A 22640-nucleotide genomic window follows, 5' to 3' on the forward strand; every position below is an offset into this window, starting at 1 on the left:
TTCTTGGAGTGTGGACATCTTCCTAGTGTAATGACAAACCTCTGAGAAGTTTCAGTATGCAAGTGACGTAGTCAGACATAACATAAACCCATCCTCTGGCTCTGTGGAGTGAGACTGGAAGTAGAGAGGCCAGTTTGGAAGATCTGCAGAAATCCAAAGGAATAGTGGGATTAGAGGACAGAGGTGGGCTGGAAGATGTGAAGATCAGCTTGGTTATCAATGTGAGTGTTGGCGGGGGGGCCTTCTAGAATGATGTAGGGACAGGGTGAACTCACAGAAATAGGAGGGAAGATGAACAATAACTGTTTTGGTGACAGTCTTGTGTCTGTGGTGCTGGGGCTGAGAAGAGGTCTTAGGCATGCATTTTGAAGACTTCAGCTTATACATCAATTAAACCATGTCTGAAGACAAGGTCAGTCTGAAGATACTAAACTACAAGAGGAGTGGCTGCCAGCAAGGCCTTCTCTTCCCTCCTAAAACAGTGTCTATAAGATGTCTGTGGCTTTGAGGATGTTCGTGTACAGATATTATGATGCATCAGTAATAGTTGGGTGTAGTAGTACCCACTCCCAACAGATACAGGAATGAATAGAGAGGTAAGAAAGGCTGGGCCCTGGTAGTTTGGAGGGCTGTGATAGAATCCTCCTGCCTTTGACTTCCCCTATACCTTCCCTATAGCACTATGCTGTCTTCCAGTGTACCTATGGGAAGATGGCGGCACTAAGTAGCTGGTTTTGATTGACTTAACTTCACACATTCATGTATGAGTGACGTGGAGTCAGAGAAAGGTCACATCACATTGGGCCTCTTTGATAACAGCCACCAGCTCACCAGTTTCTCATTTTGATGCTCAGGCCTAAAGCCATTGGTTTTTACTCATGAACTGAAAAACGTGATGTGATATTTGATTTCTAATTAATGTTAAGTATTCATAAATATGTGATAACATTTTATGTGACTCACATATTACATAAAATGTCCATTCCTACTCTTTCTAAAACTTGATGTTTTTTCTGCCAGTAGTCAGTTTCATCATACAAATATAGCTGATGTTACTGGTTAATAATCTGTTTAAAGGTGGGAATTGTGGCACATGCAGACAGGGCACAGAGGGCAGGGATGAAGAGGGATGATGGAGAGGAGGCCTATGCCTGGCTGAGGGCAGAAAGCATTCAGGGTATTGTGTAGCCAGTTGAAAGAGCAGAGGGCCAGCCAGATGGAGAGGAAGCCAGAGTCCAGTCTCATGTTCAAATAGACAGGGCCAGCAAGAAGACATGGTTAGGCTTAAGACACTCAACAAGAGGAAGACCATGCCTGGTACTGGAAACCTAGCCTACCACTCAGTGCTGGTGAGGTCATGGTTATGGAGAAGAATCTACAACTTCTAATTTACCCAACCAGCATAGTCCCTACCAACAATCTATAAACATCTGTCTTTGTACCCACAGATAAGTGTGGTCTTCACCTCTCACCAAGGAAACTTCTCTTTTCAAAAGATAGAGACCATCACAGAAAATCACAACCAATCAAAATGCAGCGTTGTGGAGCCCAGTCCCAGTGGTGACATCTACAGCACACTCCACACCTAAGGCTCAGGGAACATCAGAGAAGAGGGGGTGGAAAGAGTGTAAGAGTCAGAGGATCAGGGAGTTTGCCGTGAGATGGTGGTGTCTTCTTGTAACATTAGAAGCTCCACCTATAAAGTCTCACCAACATGATTGCCCAAACATGAGCCGAACAAGGATGACACCAATGGACATGCCAAAGTGGACAGCGGGTGGGGGGTCGGGGAGCCCACAAGGCACAACCCTACACAGAGAACTATAGGCACCTGAGAAAAGCTGGGAGTGGGATAGGTGGTCTTTCCCAGGAAGATCACACTAATTGGTTTATCCAGTGCTAATGGTCAGCCCTGAAAACACATACAAGTAGCATCATATGACTGAACAGGTTATATATATATATATATATATATATATATATATATATATATATATAACAAAAAAAAAAATAACACATATGCATGCAATAACAATTAGTGAAAAAAATAGACCAAGAATCTGAAGGCGAAAGGGGAGAGGTATATGGGAGGATCTGGAGAAAGGAAAAGGAAGGGAGAAATATAATTGTATTATAATCTCAAATAAACAAACAAAACAGAAGGCATGGGTAGGCCTCAGGTCTGCCATGCTCATTAGAAACAGTCCCTAACACAACACTGGCGTTCATCCAGGGCTTCCTCTCATCTTCGAAAGCTGGTGACTTTCGAAGTGTTTATGTGATTTCTACCTCCATGGTGTTTCTTCCCTTAAAACAGTCAGGCCCACTTCCTGCAGCTGTTGCAGAACAAGGGCAGAATGCATGCAGCAGTCAGAATGCATGCAGCAGTCTGTGTAGGAAGGAGGCACGGCCTAAACCCCAGTGTCTGCCCATAGAGGGAAGCATGGAAGACGGGCTCCTCTTTTCCCTCGCTGACAAAGGTCAGAAGGACCCTGTCTGTCAGCTCGGTTGTGCTGGGAAGCACTTAACTTGGCTCAGAAGTGGACACCAGCCTGGCCTCCAGTCATGGATCCTAGGACTGTGGGCAGTCGCCCACATTCTCTTAACACTTGTGGACACTGTCTTTCCTCTCGACTTTTGTTAGACTGTAAACTATAGCCTTTTCTGGAGAATTAGGACTTCAGCTACAAGTTTAATACAAATGAAATGTTTAAACTACCATGACAAAAATGATGGGAGAGGGCTAAAAACATGAGCACTCATCTCAAAGAACCAAACCCAGATTATCAACCTAAATACACATGCTGTGCACACAAACATATATACGCATGCTGTACACACAAGTGTCTAGATACATACCTGTGCACACAAACATGTATGCACATGCTGTACACACAAGTTTCTAGACACATGGTATGCACACAAACATGTATACACATGCTGTACACTCAAGTGTCTAGGCACATGGTATGCACACAAACGTATACACATGCTGTACACACAAGTGTCTAGGCATATGCCTGTGCACACAAATGTATACACATGCCTGTCCACATATTATGCTTTGTGCTTTCAAACATCTTGAGCAATTATAATGCCAGCTAGCTGATGGCTCCATTATATTATTGACCTATCAGCAAATTTTACAAATGCAATGTCGTGAGTTTTGCTTTAACTATCTCAGAAAATCTTGGTTTTACTTATTGAGGTATAAAGAATTTGGTTACTTTTTAAATCATCACAAAACAGAACAATTTGACAGCTTTTATTTGCTTCGAATTTGGCCTCAAAATAATTCTAAAAAATGATTTTTGGAGAACTTTATATGTAAACAGTATGTCTATCAGTCCTACCCTCCTCCCTATCTCCAACCCCAGTGTCCCTCCTCTTTCTCAAACTCAAAAGCAGCCTTCTCTTTAATTATTACTGTTACGTGCATATTCATACATAAGTCATTGAGTTCAGTTAGTATTGTTTGCATGTACATGTCCAGGGTTGACCATTGGGATTGGGTAACCTGTGTCATCCCTGGAGGAAACTAATTCTCCCTCTTTTAGCAGCCATTGGCTACCTGTAGCTCTTCATCTAGGGGTGGGAACATGTGGAATTTCCCTTGTCCACATTGGTATGTCAACTAATATTGTCATACTACTCTTGTTTAGGCAAACATATTGTTGATATTTCATGGTGAAATTTGTCATGTCTAGCTGCAAGTGTCTTAGGTCTCTGGTTCTTATAATCTTTCCTCTTCCATGATTTTCCCTGAGTCTTGGGTATAGGGGTTGCCTTGGAGATCTATCAGTTGGGGTTAGATCCCCCACAGTGACTTATTCTCTGGATTTTGAGCAGTTGTGGATCTCTGTAGTAGTCTCCATATGTTGCAAAAAGAAGCTTCCTTGATGACTGGTAAGAGCTACACTTACCTGTGGATATAAGAGTAAATATTTAGAATACAGTTAGAAATTAGATTGGTTTAGGAAAGTGGCAGTAGTAGATTTTTCTCTAGGATGTAGGATCTCTCCAGCCATGGGTAGTTGGCTAGGTTTACAGAACCAGGGATAAAATCCCTCTTTAAGTCCAACTAGATAGCTCCTGGTTACCTCCAAGATAAAATGCCGCCATTGCACCACCATGGATACATTGCCAGTTCAGTCATTGTTGTGGTTCATAGGCTTTACAGCAGGGTAGGACTACTGATTGCTTTTTCTCTTGGCTGTGTGTGTGTGTGTGTGTGTGTGTGTGTGTGTGTGTGTGTGTGTGTATCACCTTCAGATGCTATGAGAACTAATCCTCAGGAGGAGGTTTCCAGATTTATTCCTCCAGGTTTATGTCTGCCGTGTGTGTGGTGTCTACAGAAATAGGGTTTCACTGTCAAACTCTTGAAGATAACCAAGGGCCATGGCAGTCTCCTGTATTGTTTGGGGAGACTCTCACATTCCATTTGTAATCCAGATGAGAGACAGCTGCAACAGAGCCTGGCAGGAAGATTCCCTTTGAGCCTGTGTGCTGAAGGCCAAGAACCAGTGAGGGGCTGGGGTTTACCCACCTCTGAGAATTTAGCCACCTTTCTGTGGATTTGAAGACTTTGAAGGGCCCAACTGAAGGACAGATGCTACTACAATTACACATTTAGGTTTTGTGTTGTCACTTTGAAGAAATGTGTCATCTCAATAGGCCACAAAATCGCCCTCAGACATGTCAGATACTGGTGGAAGCAGAAGGAAGAATGGCAGACAGTGACCTTGCATTTGTTTAGTTGCGAGGAAGAGCTGGTCCAGATGGGAGCTGCAGCTTTCTTTCCCTTTTCTTAAAAAGGAGAAAGAGCCCTGGGGAGCCCGGGGGCGGGGGCGGGGGGGGGGCAGGGGAGCGGCTTTGAATTTTCAGGGCTTGAGAGGGAAAAGGGAAAGGCAAAGAGAAGATAATGAGAAACTCATATCATTGGCTGTATTTTTCTTTGAAAATGATTAAATACCCTTCGTGGTTGGAGGATATTCCCAGGGCGGGGGCATTTCTCTGTCACATTGCAAATGTTCCTTTCTATTTCATCAAACAGGCCTAAAAATGCTAAAATTAACATTTGTTCTGTGCGCGGTCTCATTTTTTTCTGGTTCCTCACCTTGCTCCTCAGGACCAGAGGATTTGCGGTGAGGCTGGGACTCAATTATTTCCCTGTTAGCAGGCTGGTGTTAGGGCAGCCTGGGCTGGAAGACAGTCTTTGCTTTCTGTGTGACCCATTGCTTCATTTGAGTATTTACTTGGCTGCTGTATTAGGGTGTGAGAAGAGCTCCTGACCAGTACCCCACATTTCATCCTCAAATGTCAACACACTCAAAAACAAATAAGGGAAATGTTTTGGAAGCTGCCATCTGTTTACTTTGCCAGCTTGGCCTTTTTCAGAATAGTGAGATGCAGCCATCTTGATGGGGTGTTGTTTTTCCCAATGAGCAGAGTAGTTGAGTAGTGCATGCACACAGGTGTGTGTGCGTGTGCGTGCGTGCGTGCGTGCGTGTGTGTGTGTGTGTGTGTGTGTGTGTGCGCGCGCGTGTGTGTGTGCACGCACTCTAGAGTTTACAATGTGCATTTTCAGTGTCTCTAATTCTACTTTTAAACAGCACCGTACTAAGTTACCTGCACAACACTGTCTTCCCAGTTCTTCCTTCCTGTGGCCTTACTGCCATGGCCCCCACCTGGCACATGGTATGAACACTGGTGTATTGATTTTTACTAATCCTCAGTGGCTATTTGTAAAATGAATTAAGATTAAGAAAAGTTTGTTGCCTTCATTTCTCTGATTATGGCGTTTCCTTTCATGCTGTGAACACAGGTTTTCAAACTATTTCATGTTCCTTCTGTCTAAAGAATTGCTTTCCATATTTTTGAAGCACATATTTGAGGAAATCTTTAGTTTTCTCTTTTGTTTTTGAAAGATAATTTTGTTGGTCTAGAATTCTAACTGATACTTTTTGTATTTTCAATATTTAAATGTTTCATTTCTCTCCTTTTAAATTTCCTTTCAAATGTACTTTTAGTTTTAAAGGACATATAGTGGTTGTACGTGTTTATGGTATGTAGTGCGACCTTTCAATATATGTATACATGTATATATATATATATATATGTATATATGTATCCGATATACTAGCATATCTGCCACCAAAGACACATTGTTTTGTTGTTGTTTAGAACATTCAAAGTCTTCTTCACTAGCTACCAGGAAGCATCCTGTTAGCCAGCGTAGTCACCCCCAGTGTGTGTGTCAGCTGTAGTCATCCCCCTGTAGGTGTAGTAGAACAGTACTAGTTACTCTAATCTAACATATTCTTGGCTAGCTGTACCCCTGTGCCCATTTACTACCTGCTAGTTTAGGGGAAGGGGAGGGAAAGGGGGCTCTGGAGAAAGGCACCTGGTAGAATTGTCCTTCAGGCGAGAGATTTATTAATGTTGCAGGTAAGGTCTGAAGTAAGAAGCTTCGGTTCTCATGGTACAGTGCCATATCTAGTCATCAAGGTTTCTGAGGGAGGGGGTGGTCCTGTGTTGTGAGGAAGCAGGATTAGTTAATATGTAACCCATGCTACCTGACCACAGTCAGGCTGTCTCTGGATTCCTAGACAGCATGAAAATGAGCTCTTGTGGCCTGCCAGCTCTTTGCAGTGTGAGAGGGGTGGGGCTGGTCCATGAGGCTCTTCTTACTAGCATCTGGGGACTGGTTCTAACAACATCCCTTTGTGTTTTTCTCCCCAATGCTCTTCCCAGATTCTAGTCTCATTCAATCTATTCTCTACCTCTCTGAGATCAGCTTTGTCTTCTCCATAGAAATAAGAACATGTAACATTTGTCCTTTTATATATGACTCATTTCTCTTACATAATGTCTGTTGCTTCCATCCATGTTGTTGCAAATGAAACAGTTTCATTCTTTTTTGAATGGGTGTTGAATATCCTATTATGGATATAAAATACATTTTAAAAAATCCATTTATCTATTGATAGTCACCTAGGTTGATTTTATTTCCTGGCTATTGTGAATAGTGTGTTAATAAACATATGAATGTACCTTTGGGTTACTAATCACAATTCTTGCAGACATAGTCCTGGTAGTGGGATTGCTAGATCATATGGTGATTTTATTTCTAGTTGTTTGAGAAACTTTTATACTGTTCCTATAATGGCTGTTCTAACTTACATTCCCATCAAAAATGTCAGATTTCCTATTTCTCTACCTCCTCACCAGCATTCATTATTTTTCTTTTATAACAATCATTCTAACTGGGAGAGAATGACATCTCATTGTGGTTCTTATCTACATTTCTCTGATGATTGGTGATGATGAGTTTTTCATATGCTTATTGGCTATTTGGATGTGTTGGTTTTGGGAAATGTCTGTCCAGGTAACTTGCCCATTTAAAAATCACATTTTTTTAGTGGTTTGTTTGAATTTCTTATATAGCCTAAAAATCACTTCTTGTCTTAGAGTTTACAAATATTTTCCCATTTTCTAGGTTGTCTCTTCACGCTGTTGAATGCTTTGCTTTACATGGAGCTTTTAGTTTGACGTGACCTCATTCATCGTTTTGTTTGTTTGTTTGTTTGTTTTTGCCTGTGCTTTTGCAATCACATCCAAGTGTTTATCCCATGATGCCCTGAAGTCTTTTTTCTCATAATTCTATAGTTTCAGGACTTACATTTTGATTCACATTGAGTTGATTTTTGTATATGGTAAGAAATGGGGGTTTAGTTCTTCTATGTGTGACAGTCTACCATTTATCAAAGACTTTTCTTTCTTCAATGTATGCCCTGTCAAAGAAAGAAGTGTCTATAAGGACATGTTTTTAACTCTTGGTGCTCTATCTGTTTTGTTGGTTTATTTAATGTGCACGTATACCATGTTGCCTGGGGAATTATCACTCTATAGTATATTCTGAGGTCAGGTGTTATAACTCCTTCAGCTTTGTCCTTTTTCCTTAGAATTGCTTTGGTTATTTGATTCCATACAGTTTTGGGAAGTTTGATTTTTGTATATTTATAAAGATGATTTTCAAGTTCTATAGTCTTTTAAAAATTCAAGCACTTTAAAAGTTCCAAGTCTCTTTAAAATATCCAGTTTCTTAACTGTGGGCTCCTATCAAATAATAATAATAATAATAATAATAATAATAATAATAATAATAAAACCATTTTAAGTACATTAAATACTTCTTCAAAATGGAAAAAACAGGTCATGCAAACAATTACATTTAAAAAGAACCAAATTCCAACAGTGTAACAAGTCCAGTGTCTGCTATCTGGAACTCATTCATGATATTCTGGGCTCTAAAAGACTCTGGGCACTGCCCCTCACTAGCTTTGCCATCCATGGCATACACAATTGGTCTCATGTCTAACCGGCTCCATTCCATAGCTGCTGTTGTCATCCATCCCATGGTGGTCATCTCATGGTCCTAGCATCTCAGTTATGCTGGGGTCTCCACTGTAACTGAGGCTTTACCTAGTGTTGTAATTCTTGGGCCTTGGGTGTCAAGGTTCCCTAGACCTTAACAGCAGCTATTGATATAGTTCCTAGGCATAGAATGTCTGAAACTCTTGGTTCTCAAGGCCTGGCTGATCTTTGAGACTCATCCAGTGACCATGACCTGCAGTTCCTTTTCTTTGGAACTTTGAAGCTTTTGAGCCTTCTCCAGCCTCAGCTCTTTGTACTCTTTTACATCATCTATAGTTCCAGTTTCTCTTGTTACTGTCTTCGCTGCTTTCTAGAACCTTCGAGCTGCATGTCTTTGCTGTCATGGCTGCCACTACTGGGCAGTAGCTACCCATTCATTTTGCTGTTTCCACCATTTCTGTTGCTACAATACTGATGTTACAGCCATTGCTTTTGCTGTCTCTACTGCAGCTGTTTCTACTATAGCTCTGTGGCTGCCTCTTCCCACTGCTGCTCTTCTTCTTGTCCCTCTCATTCTGCTGTTACTGCCATTGTTGCTGTGACTTTCATGGTACCAGCTGAGTCTATTCAGCTAATGACTATCAAAAGTAGGCAAGAAAAGACCACTCAAGGGCAATGAGTGTTAGATGATGCCTAGAGACAGAACGAGTAAACTGTCAAGGAATACAGACCACTGAGTACTTGTTACTTGGACCAACTTGAGGAATCTGATTTATTGGTTCAGTTGGCATCAGAAAATGAAAAGTAATATGGCACACAGGAAAATAGGCCAAACGAAATGTTTCCCTGAGGAGCTATTACTCTGGTTACAATAGATTGGACTATTAGTGTTCAAGAAGATGTTTTCATGCTGGCAACATGGAATCACCAAAACAAACACAGAGGAGACAGATACCTGATCAGAGGAGGTCCTGGAAACCCCTATCTCCTGGAAGAAGCCCAGGACCAGCAGTAACCCAGCTCCACTTGGAATGAGCCTACTACAAAGGGAGAAAAGATGAACTGCATCCTCTCCTCACTTGTACTAGGGGAGTGGACCTCCTTCACAGCTCAAGATGATGCAGAACATATTATAGAGAAAATCAGCCTAGCATACCAGAGGATGAGCAGAGAGGCTCTAAGAAAGATGGTCAGTGGTGAGGCCACCAAAAAAGCCAACATCTCCAAGATGTTTTATTATCTAAGAACTTTTTAGAAAACATAGTTTGAGGAAGAGGACGTTTTCTAGATATGTTTTGTAAGCACAAAGTGCTTCTTGACTTGTCACCCAAGCTTATGCAACTTTAGCAGCAATTACCAACTCAAAAGTCACAGTTGGAAAATAAATCCTCCTGAGACTAATTTTTAATTTTCAGAAAGGATATTAAAGAAATGATAAGTGATTTTTGTCTGAGTACCTCAAATGTTGTTGTACATCTTATTAAGCAAGACATGGGACAGGAAGTTCTATGCATAGAGGTACTCATTTTACTACTGGGAAGAGCAGCAGGTGATAGTCTTCAAGTAGCCATCTGCTTGCTCAAAGAATGCAGCCTCAAATGAACACAGACTTCACCAGGAGGAATAGTGCTAGTTTTGAATTCCTTCAAAATGGTATACACAAGTCTGAAATTGACAAAGGAGATCAGCATATGATTGAAGTTATGTTGCTACACAGAAAGATGGATTTAAGGACCACCTTGTTATTCTAGAAGGACTTGACTCAGTTCACCCACATGCTCACTTTGGAAGGTGACTATAATCCAGAAGATACTCTTAATATTTTCATAATGTTCCAGTCTTACAGAGAATGAAGAGAAGTGCAAGCTATTAAGAAGGAAAAATTTTTTTTCTTATCAAAATACTTTATTTCAGGAGATCACTCAAAAAAGACACTCCACATTGGAAAGACACACCAACAATAACCTTGACCTCTTTTTGTGGTCTCTGTCTCTCTCTGTCTCTCTCTCTGTCTCTCTCTCTCTCTCTCTCTCTAAATTAAAACAATTTTATGCTTAAAGTAGAAGACAAGAAATATTTTCCAATCAGACTTTAAGATTATATGTGTGTGTGTGTGTGTGTGTGCGCACACACATACACACAATCAGCCTAGCATGCCAGAGGATGAGCAGAGAGGCCCTAAAGGAAATGATCAGTGGTGAAGCCACCAACAAAGTCAACATCTCCAATGGCAGTTTTATTATCCAATATGTAATTTATATATTATATAATATACAATACATATGTGATATATTTATATATATATATATAATACATTTTAATATATTAATATGTAGCTAGTTTTCCTGCCTGGTCCACAGTCAGGACAAATCTCTGTCACCCGCCAGTCCCACAGCCGCTCAGACCCAACCAAGTAAACACAGAGACTTATATTGCTTACAAACTGTATGGCCATGGCAGGCTTCTTGCTAACTGTTCTTATAGCTTAAATTAATCTATTTCCACAATTCTATACCCTGCCACACAGCTCGTGGCTTACCGGTATCTTTTCATGCTGCTTGTCAGGGTGGTGGCTGGCAGTGACTCCTTCTGCCTTCCTGTTCTTTTATTTCTCCTCTCTGTTAGTCCCGCCTATACTTCCTTCCTAGCCACTGGCCAGTCAGTGTTTTATTTATTGACCAATCAGAGCAACTTGACATACAAACCATCCCACAGCTCAGCCAAGTGCAGACCATCTCAGACACCTGCACTCAGGCCCGTGGTCCTAATCATCCTCTATGCGGACCTGCTGAGTAAAGCCATGAGGAACCCAAGAACGGGCTCCCACAGGACATACAGAACATCCCACAGCATTAATATATATTTCTGATCCGGGGAGGGGAGGAAGGGATGGAGCTGCCTGTAGTTCAGGAAGTGTTTGGCTTTTCTGTTCTTAGTGAGGTGGCTCTCTGCTAAGAAGGACCATGATTCAAACAAAGACCAGGATGCTGGCAGTAGTGAAAAGGATGATGATGATGAAGGACAGAACGTGACTGTTCACGACAAAACTGAAATTCATCTGATCTCGTTTTTGTCATGTGACTTGCTACTCAGTCAGGTTTAGAGTCTGAAGAAGGTACTTACAAACTGCTGACAAAGGGAGTTCCCTAAACGTCCAAACAAGACCTCTGCAGTATGATGCTTGGTTGTTGTGCCAACAGAGGGCCTAGGAAATCTGCTCAGTTTCATTAACAGGGAGATTGTGCATGCTGATAAAGGAATACATGTAATCATTTGAAAGAATATTCGGAGAACAAGATGATACTGCACACCAGTTAGAAACAAGTAAAGTGAGGAATGTTGCTGAGATGTTTGCTCACTTTTTACATGTTTGTTTCCATGGCATGTTCTGGAAGATATGAAGGTGATGAAGCCATTATGTCACCTTGTAGAATTTTTGTCAAAATATTTTTCCAGGAACTGTGTAAACTTAATGCAAGATTAAAATATGAGATCCCATAGCCATTCTTTGAAGGATTATTACCTTAAAACAATCCAAGGAACACTTGCTTTGCCATCAACTTTTATATTTCTATAGGCCTTAGAGCCCGGTTCCCAATTTTCCTAATGCTGTGACCCTTTAATACAGTTTCTCATGTTCTGGTGACCCCCAACAATAAAATTATTTTGTTGCTACTTCATAACTGAAATTTGGCTACTGTTATGAATCATAATGTAAATATCTGATATGCGACCCCCAAAGGGGTTGCAACCTAAAGGTTGAGAACTGCTGCCTTAGAGCTTTAATGGAAGGATTGTGTCAGCATCTCAGAAGTACACCAAAACTCACCATAGCGCAGAAACCAGATGCTGAGCAGAAAAGACTCTCCCTGCCCTCTTGTCTTTCGTGTTGTCCTCTTGGGACTCTGACTCCTCCGACTTCAGTTCTGACAGCAGCGAAATCTCTGTGTGGGCTGGGAGTGCCAGTCACACTTGTGGACTGGACTTTCCCATGGTTTATGCCAGGCTCGAGCTTGTGTGGACAAGTGTCCAGTGTTCATCGGCCCTTCCTTCACTCTGATGTCTTCCTTTCCTTGTGTACCAGGGCCTTCGGCTGCCCACACTTAGCTTTGTGGTCTGGGGTTCCCTTACCCTGACATTCCTCAAATGGTATCCTTAGGGTGTTAGCTGAGGGGGCAGAGGTCTCCCAAATACTTAGGGAGTTATGGGAAGCACCCACACAGCACTGAGATCTGTGCAGGCAAAGGACGTGGCTTAATTCCTTCAGGTGCTGGGATGACGCGGCTGTGGGCATCAGGCACACCGCTGAAACGTCAGCATTCTCGGTGATAGGTGACTCCAGGGCTTGCTCCCTCCCACTGGCCTCAGGCTCCTGGCTGCCAAAGTCCAGCTCTCAGTTGATGAGTCCTGATTCCATCTGCTGATGGTGGAGTCGTGTGCTTTACAGCTTAAGCGAAGCCTTGAGAAGCCCCTGCTCTTCAGCTTCTCAGTGTCAGGCCTTCCTGCTGTCCACATCTATCCCCAGAACTGTCTTTTGCTCTGGGGCTGGAGCTGGTTAACCTCAGACTCCCTCCCTGACTTGTGGATTGCTCACTGTTCTCAGGCCCCAGAGTGGGTCAGCTTTGAACAGGTCCCCTCTCAAGATAGTGGGCAGCCCTTCTTGCTCCCCACATCATGCAGACTGACAAAATGGAACTCTGATTTATTTGTGACCCACGAGTGGGAGGAATTTTGGTCTCACCAAAACCACCGCTGCATTTAAGGCTTCTGAGGATGGAAGGCTTGTTTCGAGGGTAGGGCTGCCTCTCTCTTTCCACCTCGGACCCCTAGACTAGCTTTGAGGTGAGGGCTGTGCTTCCCCTCACCCCACCGTGCAGCTGTGCATCAGGAGCAGTAGTCAGCTTTAGCTCTTTGGGAGAGACACTGCCCAACTCTCTCACTGCCTTTGTGAGTTCCAAACCTCTTCACCTTTCTCTTTGCAATAGGCAATTCTTTCTTAAATGGAGATTTCACTTTAAGGGGTCATAAGGAAAGGTAGGTTCTAATCTGCCATCTTACCCAGAAGTAAGGTATTGATTGGATCATAGCCCTTGGCTTTTTGAAACAGGGTCTTACTATGTAGGTCAGGCTGGTCTTGAACTCTCTAAATCACTCAGGCTGCACTTGAATTCTTGATTCTCTGTTTCCAAAGGGCTGAGATTGTAGTAGTGCACTGCCGCCATTCCTTGACAAATTTCCACTCTTTGTTTGAAAGACCTAAGTCCCCTTGGCAATTCTTTGGAAGGCTCCCTGGAACCTCTAAGAGTGCTAACAGGTAGGGGTGAATGCCTCACTGATAACATTGTGTTTCCCAGAAACTCTTAAGTTTTTGCAAAGAACAGTCCTACTCTCTAGGTAAATGATGCCAGTGGGATTCCCAGCTGTGACATGAAATTAGTAAATAAATAGCAGCTTGGGTTTTGTTTTGAATAGTGAGTTGGAGAGCACCTGTTGTGTCCTGTATGTTCTGAGTTTAGAACTTGCATCTTGTAGTTAGATAAATGGCCTGAAGCTGGAAACTGGTCAGCTAAAAGTCAACAAATAGGAACATCTTGTGGGTCCTTTTTCTTTTCTTTTCTTTTCTTTTCTTTTCTTCTCTTTTCTTTTTTCTTTCCCTTTCCTTTCCTTTCTTTTCTTTTTTTTTCATTGAGAGGGTATCATTCTTTAGTCGAAGGTAGCCTGAAACTTACTATGTAGCCCAGGCTGGCCTCAAACTCAGGGCAATCCTCCAACCTCAGCCTCCCAGGTACTAGGAATATGGATCTGAGCCACTACATCTGGCCGAGAATCTCAGTGTTTGAACAGGCTGTTGAACCTTCCAGTCCTGCACTAGCCTCACTGAAGACATTTCTTACTCCTTGGTATTTGAAGGCAGTAAAAAGAGAGGCACTTGCACATCTGGAGGAAGCTGGTAGTCAGAAAGGCTGTCAGTTGTGGTGCTCTTACAGCCTTCCAACATACATCATCATCATCTCCAGTCACTCCCAGGTGAGGGACAGCAACCAGTTCCTAAGTTTTTCTGTAGCTGGGTTGAGGAAACTGAGGTGGAACATTTTAACAAACAGGTTAAAAACCGAGAGCAGCATCCACTGGCCAGTCCTATGGTGGTGGGCAGAGACTTCAGCTGGGACAGAGTCTGCTGCCTGCTCGAGGCTCTGGGCTTTGTTGAGAGCATGTCATTCATGGTATTAATGATGGTATATGATCGGGCCCATTGGGACTTCCAGTCATAGCAAGATCAACTCTGAAGACATACTTAGCTCCTAGCCCTTCAAGACCGATGCTTTGTGGAGTCATTCTGCCTTGAAGCATACCTAAAAGCTTGGAGAACTCTTGGACCAAAACCTCCAAGATTCCTTCTGGTTCTATGTTTCTTTTAGTAGGGAATCAGAATTCATAAATAAGTTTTCTCTTTTAGAACCTATTTTGAAATAAAATTTTATTACAAAAATTTTCACTTAGCACATTTCAGAAATGCCAAACTGCTCAAAGAAGAAGAAGAAGAAAAAAAAAAAAAAAACAAATCCTGCCAGCTTGTTATTCCAAGACAGCTGTTACTGGCCTGACTCCTTTGCAGCATTTTCCCAAGCAGATTATTTTGTGTCTTTTTCATCTCATTTCAAGAGCTCAGGACTACTCACTACACAGTGTCAGCTGCTTTATTTCCTTTGAAAGAGTATCGTGAATGTTTAAGTCATTCATTCTTCTAAAGTAAACTTTATATTTTCCATCTGTATGTCATACATTTGAATCATAAAATTATCCTCAAGAATTTAAAATATTATGAAGTACTTAAAGTTAATCTAGAAAGGAAAGGAAAATTTATTTAACCAGAATCTTAAAACTTAAGTTCAAAAACCAAGAGTGCAGTTTCAGTGTGTGCCAGGAGGATGGACTTTTCTGAAGGTCAGTGTGGGAAAGAGTTTCAGTTTCGTGTGTTGCTGCTGCAGCTGAGGAGAGAGACTTCCGGATTCTCTGGCCTTGGTTTGAGCTATCACCTTTGGTATTGTACAAGCACAAAAGGGTTCTTTCCTTTTGTTGACTAAAACCTGGAAATGGTGAGGCACTGAGAATGGTCTGGTGTGTTTCCATCTGCTGGACTTTCAGCTATTTGTTCAGGGGTGCAGGACTGTAAGAGGGGTACCTTAGAGTGTGAGTGTGGCCTGAGGGGAAAAGTCAATTCTTGACACGTTTCCAGACAAAACCAAAGAGCACAGACTAGCTATCTTTCTAGCTAGCTTTTCTTTTCTTTTAACTTTCATTTTATTTATTCTATGTGTCTTTTATATCATATATCTTGATTCCATTCATTTCCCTATCCCTTCACACCCGCCCTCCCCTCTCTGCACCACCCCCCAGTAAAATTTAAGAGAAAAAGGGGAAAAAATTTTAAATCTTATCATGGAAGCTGTGGTGTGACACAGTGAATCACGCAGTAAACCCCTTTGTCCATGTATCTTTACTTGCAAGTGTTCAATGCAAAGAGTCATTGGTCTGGTTTGAGGCCTCTGGTTTCTGCTACACTATCAATGCTGGGCCCTTACTAGGGCTCTTCTAGATATCCTGTTGTTGCCTTTTGTTGTGGAGATCCTGCAGATTTGGGTCTTGGGTCAGGTTCCTTCACATGCTCAGACAGGTCATAGATGGGATGGATGTTGGGGTAGGTCAAGTCATAACCTGGTTCTGGGCCTAGGCAGCTGCAGGGTTGGTCAGCCTGACAGATCCCCCCTGTCCTCAACTACCCAGGTGAGCTCTCCAGCGTTGCCCTGACTAGTTCACCTCTTGCAGCAATGAGTGAGGGGTGGGGTCAATTCTCCTGCTTTCACGCCTTCAGGGTCAGCTCTCTTACACCTACACCATCAGGGCCAGCTCTATTGTGTTGGTCCAGAGGCCACTCTCCTGAGTGCTGCAGCTGGTAGAGGCAGGGGCAGCCTTCCCACTCTTTTGACCCCAGGGACAGCTCCTCCACCTGTCTCAGATGTTGATGGGCAGTGGGGGTGGGGGGCTTCTCTCCTCTCCTCATGCTGTCATATGTCAGATGAGTAATGGTGACAGCTCTTTGCTCACAACCTCAGGGCGGGGTCAGCCTTACCTCCGACCACTGTGCAGCTCTGCTGTGCTGTCTAGGTGAGGAACAGGGCACACTTTCCTGAGTGCTGCAGCCAGTGAGGAGGAGGGTCAGATCTCTCATCTGTTGCAGGTGGTAAGGGGTGAGAGGTAAGGGAGGATATCTCTCCCCCACCCACACCAATGAATGACAGATGAATGGGGACAGCTCTCCCATATTTAAAACTTTGGAGCTAGCTCAACCACACCTCTGTCAACAAGGTTGGCTCTATTGTGTTACCCAGGTGAGGTGCAGGGCCTGCTCTCCCAAGAGTCATAGCTGGTGGGGCTCAGGGACAGTCTCCCACTCTTACGACCACCAGGCCAGTTCTCCCACCTGCTTCAGGCATTGATGGGGGAGAAGGAAAGGGCATGCCTCTCTAGTCCATGCTGCCATATGGCAGATCAGTAATGGGACAGTTCTCCCATGTTCACAGTTTTGGGGCTGGCTCACCCACACCTCGGCTAACAGGGTTGGCTCTATTGCACTATCCTGGCAAAACACAGGGCCTGCTCTCTCGAGTGCAGCTGGTGGGAGTCAAGGACAGCTCTGCAGAACTTATGACCACAGGGCCACCTCTTCCACCTGCCTAAGGCATTGACAGCTGGTGGGGGAAGGGCATCTCTCCCCAGCTGATGCTACCATATGACAGATGAGGGGTGGGACTAGGTCTTTTGCACTCACTACTTTGGGGCTGGCTCACCCACATCTCTGCCAGCAAGGTTGACTCCATTGTGTTGCCCAGGCAAGGTCCAGGACCTGCTCTTCTTCTCTAGTGACCACAGGGCCAGCTCTCCCACCTGCCTCAGGTGTTGGTGGGAGGAGGGGAGGGAGAGCATCTTTCCCCTGCCCATGCCACCACAGGACAGATGAGAAATGGGGACAGTTTCCCCATGCTCACAACTTTGGGGGTGGCTTACCCACACCTCCATCAGCAGGGTTGGCTGTGTAGAGGTGCAGGGCCTGTTCTCCCCAGAGTTGCTGCTGGAATGTGTCAGGGACAGCATTCCCGCTCTTATGACCACAGAGATAGCTCTCCCACCTGCCTCAGGTGTTGATGGCTTTTCTTATTTGCACTCAGGGGCCTCCATAGTCAACTGTTAACTCCTCAAGGTATCCATTCATAGGTGGTGTTGAAGATATCAGAAAGCACACCCACAGAGTGATATTACCTCATAGTTTTGCTATTAGGATCTTAGGCTTTCCCTGAAGTTCATCTAGGTAGCATTTAGACATGAGGGAATAGAAAATGCTCTGTTAAACTTTGGAATTTAGTTCAACTTTTAGATGAGAAATCCTCTAATCATTAATCTTGGAAGTTTGTCAGCTGGATTTTATTGTACCCTCAAAATCACAGAGGGAAACATGAGACATTTGTTCATATTTTTTTATGATATCACAGTGTGTAGCCCAGACCAGCCTGGAACTCACTATGTGGCCAGGGCTGACCTCTAGAAATGCCCATGGAAATCCCCCTGAATTGCTCTCTCCTACCTTGCATACTGGGGCTATAGACATGAGCCATCACAGCTGGTTTAGGATTAACTGAGAGTTCCATATATAATTGAAAGTTTTTTCTCACGTCACATTATTATCTTATAATTTAAAGCTCACTTGGGCATTTTATATCAAAAGACAACTATCTTTTGAGTGGCATTAAAAATTATCCCAAGAACAAGTGCCCAGTTTATTCCTTCCTTGTGCTATCTTTAGGCCCCCAGTCCCCCAACTCCCATTGATATTAAAAAGTATTTGTACCTGTTTTTCAAAAAACATTTTTTACCCTACATGAATGACATTGTGATATATAGATTTTATTTTATTTATATTTAATTTAATTAACTTCTTTCAGGCAAGAGTCTAAACAGCCCAGGACGTTCACAAATGTGTGCTTCTCCTGCCTCAGCCTCCCAAGTGCTGGTATCACAGACATGTGCCATCACACCTGCCTCCTTATTGTTTTTTTTTTTTTAATGTCTATAGGGTCTGCACTGATACTTGCATTTTTATCCCTTATATTGATAAGAATTAACCCAGTTAAAATTATTGTTTAGTTAACTTATAATCCAAACACCCTGGTATGACATCTCAATTGTTGATGTATTGTATTTACTTTCAGATTATTATATTATCCATATTTTATGTGCTGTTTAGTTTTATGGCAATTTGACACAGTCTAGAACAGTGGTTCTCAATCTATGGATTATGACCATCAGAAAACACACATTTCCAATGGTCTTAGGAACCCCCAACTCTAACTGCTGCTTCCTAACTGTAATTTTGCTACTGAGAGATTTTTCAGCTCCTAAGAACTGAGAATGGGGCCATCCACTGAAGCATTGCCAACCTACTAAGGCCATACCCTTAAAGAAAACCCGACTCTTCCTCCTCCAGAAGCAAGCATCTGTCAATAGCTCTTTTGTTGGTGTGGGGTTCACAAGCCTCTTCCTCCTCTGTGCTGGAGTGATGACTGGCTTGATCTGAGGACGGCACAGCTGCTGTGAGCTCCTGAGTGCAGCGGTCCTGTTGTGTGCAGAAGACACTGTTCCACTCTGCTCTTCCCCAGCCTGACTCTTACAGTCTTTACGTCTTCTCTTCCACAATGGTCCTGGAGCCCCATTTGTGCCTGAGTTCTCCATGTACACTCATTCTCTGCACTTTGACCAGTTGTTTCTGCATTAATTGCTGATCACTACACAAAGAAACTTCTCTGATAAGATTTGTGAGCTGTACTAATCTATGGGCATAGAGATATGAATTAAAAAACAGTTTGATGCTATGTCCATTTAGCAAAATAATAGTAGTAGGTTCACTTCTGGGGCTTATGAGTTTCCTAACCATGGCTTGTTGGACAGATTCATAGTACTAGGTATGTGTGGAGTGAGCCTTAAAACTAAACAGAGAGTGGCTGGTTATTCCCATAACATTCATGTCACTGTTGCATGCACAGGCATATTGTAGGTCCCAGGGTAAAGAGCTGGATTAGACTACTAACTACTATTGGGTTTTTTTTTTTTTTTTTTTTTTTTTTTTTTTGATCCCCAACAGTCTGCAGGACTATGAAAGCTAGCCATCAGGGAGGAAGCTTGCTAGTCAGTACCAACTTGATTTCTCCATGCCTTGTGACCAAAGTGTGTGGTTTTTCAGCAACAATATCTTATAATCAAGTTCTGGTGGGCAACCAAAAATAATGGTTAGTATCGTTTTGTGGTTTCTTGGACACCTCTGATTTGAGGGAAGGTATCCTACACTTTGCACTCAGATAGGAAGGCAGACCAGAGGAGTGGGTTAGGAAGGAGTAAGTAATACTAAGTTTGTTTGAAAATTCATATAGAAACCTATTACTTTATCATGTTCAAATATACATACATATATTACATACACACTTGTGTGTGTGTGTGTGTGTGTGTGTGTGTGTGTGTGTGTGTGAGAGAGAGAGAGAGAGAGAGAGAGAGAGAGAGAGAGAGAGAGAGCGCACATGTATATAAAAGAATTTAATTGGAGTTACTTTACATAAGGGATCATGCTCCTTCCATAAGCCATGGGTTGCCAAATAAAAAGCCCAATGCCATGTTTATTGGTTTTAATTGATGTTTTAAGTTATTTTTCTGTCATTTTCTATTTGAAATTTCATTGGTTTCTGTTTCTCTTTGTTATTCTTGCGATTAGATTTATTTTGAGGATCGTTGTGTCTTTATCATTTTCCTTTCTTAAGGTAGAAACTCAGATTATAGATTTGACAGTCCCCCTCCCCAGTATAAATATAAAGGCTATGAATTTCCCTCTGAGCAATGATTTGGTAAATTAATATTGTTTGGGTATATTGTATTTTTCTTTTCATTTACTTCAAATACACTCTAATTTGCCTTGAGAGTTCTCTTTGATGCAAAGGCCACTTAGAAGTATATTCTGATCTGGGCATGGTGGTTCAAACCTGTAATCCTAGGAGATTGAGGTAAGAAAAATACTGTAAGCTCAGGGCCAGTCTCAGACTACATAGTGAGTTCTAGGTCAGCCTGGGCTACAGGATGAGATCCTGTCTCAAAAAATGAAGACAAAACAAAATTAAAGAACAAAAACAAAGACAAAAACAACCCAAAAACTAACTAACCAACAAATCAAAGAACTGTATTTGGTAATTTGATTTAGTATCTTTTTGAGCTCAAACATTGAGGTTATTGTGGAGATACTTTGGTGAGAAGGTATTTGAGTTTACATATCACAAGTTGCTAGATTTTTCATAATAAGTGAGGCAATGTGATCTTGTGTCTTTGTGTGAGTTTGTTTTTTGTTTTCGTTTTGGTTGTGGTTTTTGGAGACAGGATTTCTCTGTGTAGTTTTGGTTCCTGTCCTGGATGTCCTGGTCTACAGAGCACTGTAGACCAGGCTGTCCTCAAACTCACAAGAGATCCACCTAGCTCTGCCTCCTGAGTGCTGGGATTAAAGAAGTGAGCCACCACCGCCCAGTCTTTTGTGTGAATTTGAAGTGATACCTTCAGCTAATTCTTTATGCTCCTGGGCCTAGAGGTAGGTTTTGAAAGCAGGTTTTGCAATTTACCTTAGCAATGTCTTCTCTTTCTTCTTTTTAGCAAATTACCATGTGGCAGAACCGGATCCTGAAAAATTCAAGATGCTAAGCCCCTACACCGCTTTAAGAATTCAGGACTCAAATATGAAAAGAAAATCAGAAATAAGACCCTGGGAACATGAATATCCCTGCAGAAAAACACCAAAGGACCATTCCATTTCCTGTAATGCTGTGGTCTGATGGGGTAGTAGGTATTGTGGGATTGGGGAATGCTCGTGATTGGCACACACCTGTGCCTCCCCCATGGAGAGAGGTCCATTGATTTTCTTGCTTCCTACCATGTCTTGGCTTGCTTTTGGAACAGGCTGGCCCAGCATCATCTGTTCTCAAGTCTCTTGTGGTGTTTTCTTTGTTCTCATGATCAGTCTCCAGCACATCCCTGATGTCCATGTTGTCTCCATTACTGAGTCACAAGGCAGGGCTGGTGTTAGGCAACTAACAGTACCATATTGTATGAAACTTTGCATCTTGTAAATTTTCTCCTTTTTTCTAAAAATAAATAATAAAACTGCAAATCTCAACATACTACTTTATTGTTAGACAAATTCTGCTGTGTTGGTTTAATGATGTTGTCTGTAGACATGTGATATGTCTGAACCCACCATATGTATCCATACTTCATTTCAGATAGGCCTTGCAAACGTTCTCCCATGAGTGGTTCACATAGGCCTCTGGCTGCAGAGTGAGAGGCTGTGTCTGGGGTACTTTCTGACTGATGGCATTCTACTTGGAGAAGTGGTGGCGGGAAGGAGGTTACAGATGGGCTGGGGATCCATCTTCAGTATGGCCAGAGCATTCAGATTGAGAATAGAGGCACCTGCTCCACCTGGGAAGTGGGACAAGGCCTCCCACATTGGCTGCACAGAAACCCTTGTCCAGCAGCTGCCCTGTTGTGTGTACATCCAAACCACTACACCAAGTCATGTGAAGAAAGAACCACATGCTGTCAGAGGAGTTAGCCGACGAGTGCACATATATAGCAGTCATTTTTAACTCTATTTAATGTTGAGAAATAGTGTTATTGCTGATGGTAAACAGTGTTATTAGCTCTTAAAATATATCTTGTCTTGCCCCTCCCCTTTTGCATTTTGGTAATGCTGATACTGTCTACCCATGACCTTTATAATGACTTGAGTCCCTTTGGTCTGACCCACTTGTCTCCTTCAAGTGAAAACATTAGGAAGTATGGGGGGAAAAGAAACCCTCAAATGACATTTAAAACCCACCTTCAAGGTACTTGAAATATACAGTTAGGAAAGGATTTGCTACCTAGTGAAATCTGTCTTTGTTCTGAACCAGTATAGACATCTGACAAAATGTATGATAGTTTAACATCCACATTTGAGGTTGAAAACTTCGCACCCCAGTGCAGATCCAGGTCAGTTTTCCCAGCTCATGGACAGTGAGGTTCAAAAAGCTCCCACCCCAACTCCATCTGATTTACCAAAGGAGGGTTTGACATGAATGCATGTACTAAAATCCCCTTTTTACATGCATCACTGAGCAGATTTGTCATGTATTTTTCCTGCC

At 42.6% G+C, this 22640-nt stretch overlaps 1 protein-coding gene and 1 pseudogene across 1 annotated transcript in view; both read left to right on the plus strand.

Annotated features, from left to right (window-relative positions):
• Nucleotides 1–21655, plus strand: part of Dtd1 (D-aminoacyl-tRNA deacylase 1) — a 171726-nt gene extending 150071 nt beyond the window's left edge. The window contains exon 6 of the mRNA XM_028893269.2: nt 21112–21655. The gene's annotated coding sequence lies outside the window, so the exon portion shown is untranslated. The remainder of the gene's footprint in view (nt 1–21111) is intronic.
• On the plus strand, nt 2294–10386 carry LOC114709432 (annotated as a pseudogene).
• Nucleotides 21656–22640: the final 985 nt, after the last annotated feature.

Source organism: Peromyscus leucopus, chromosome 4 (genome assembly GCF_004664715.2).
Source record: "Peromyscus leucopus breed LL Stock chromosome 4, UCI_PerLeu_2.1, whole genome shotgun sequence".
NCBI classification, from domain to species: Eukaryota; Metazoa; Chordata; class Mammalia; order Rodentia; family Cricetidae; genus Peromyscus; species Peromyscus leucopus.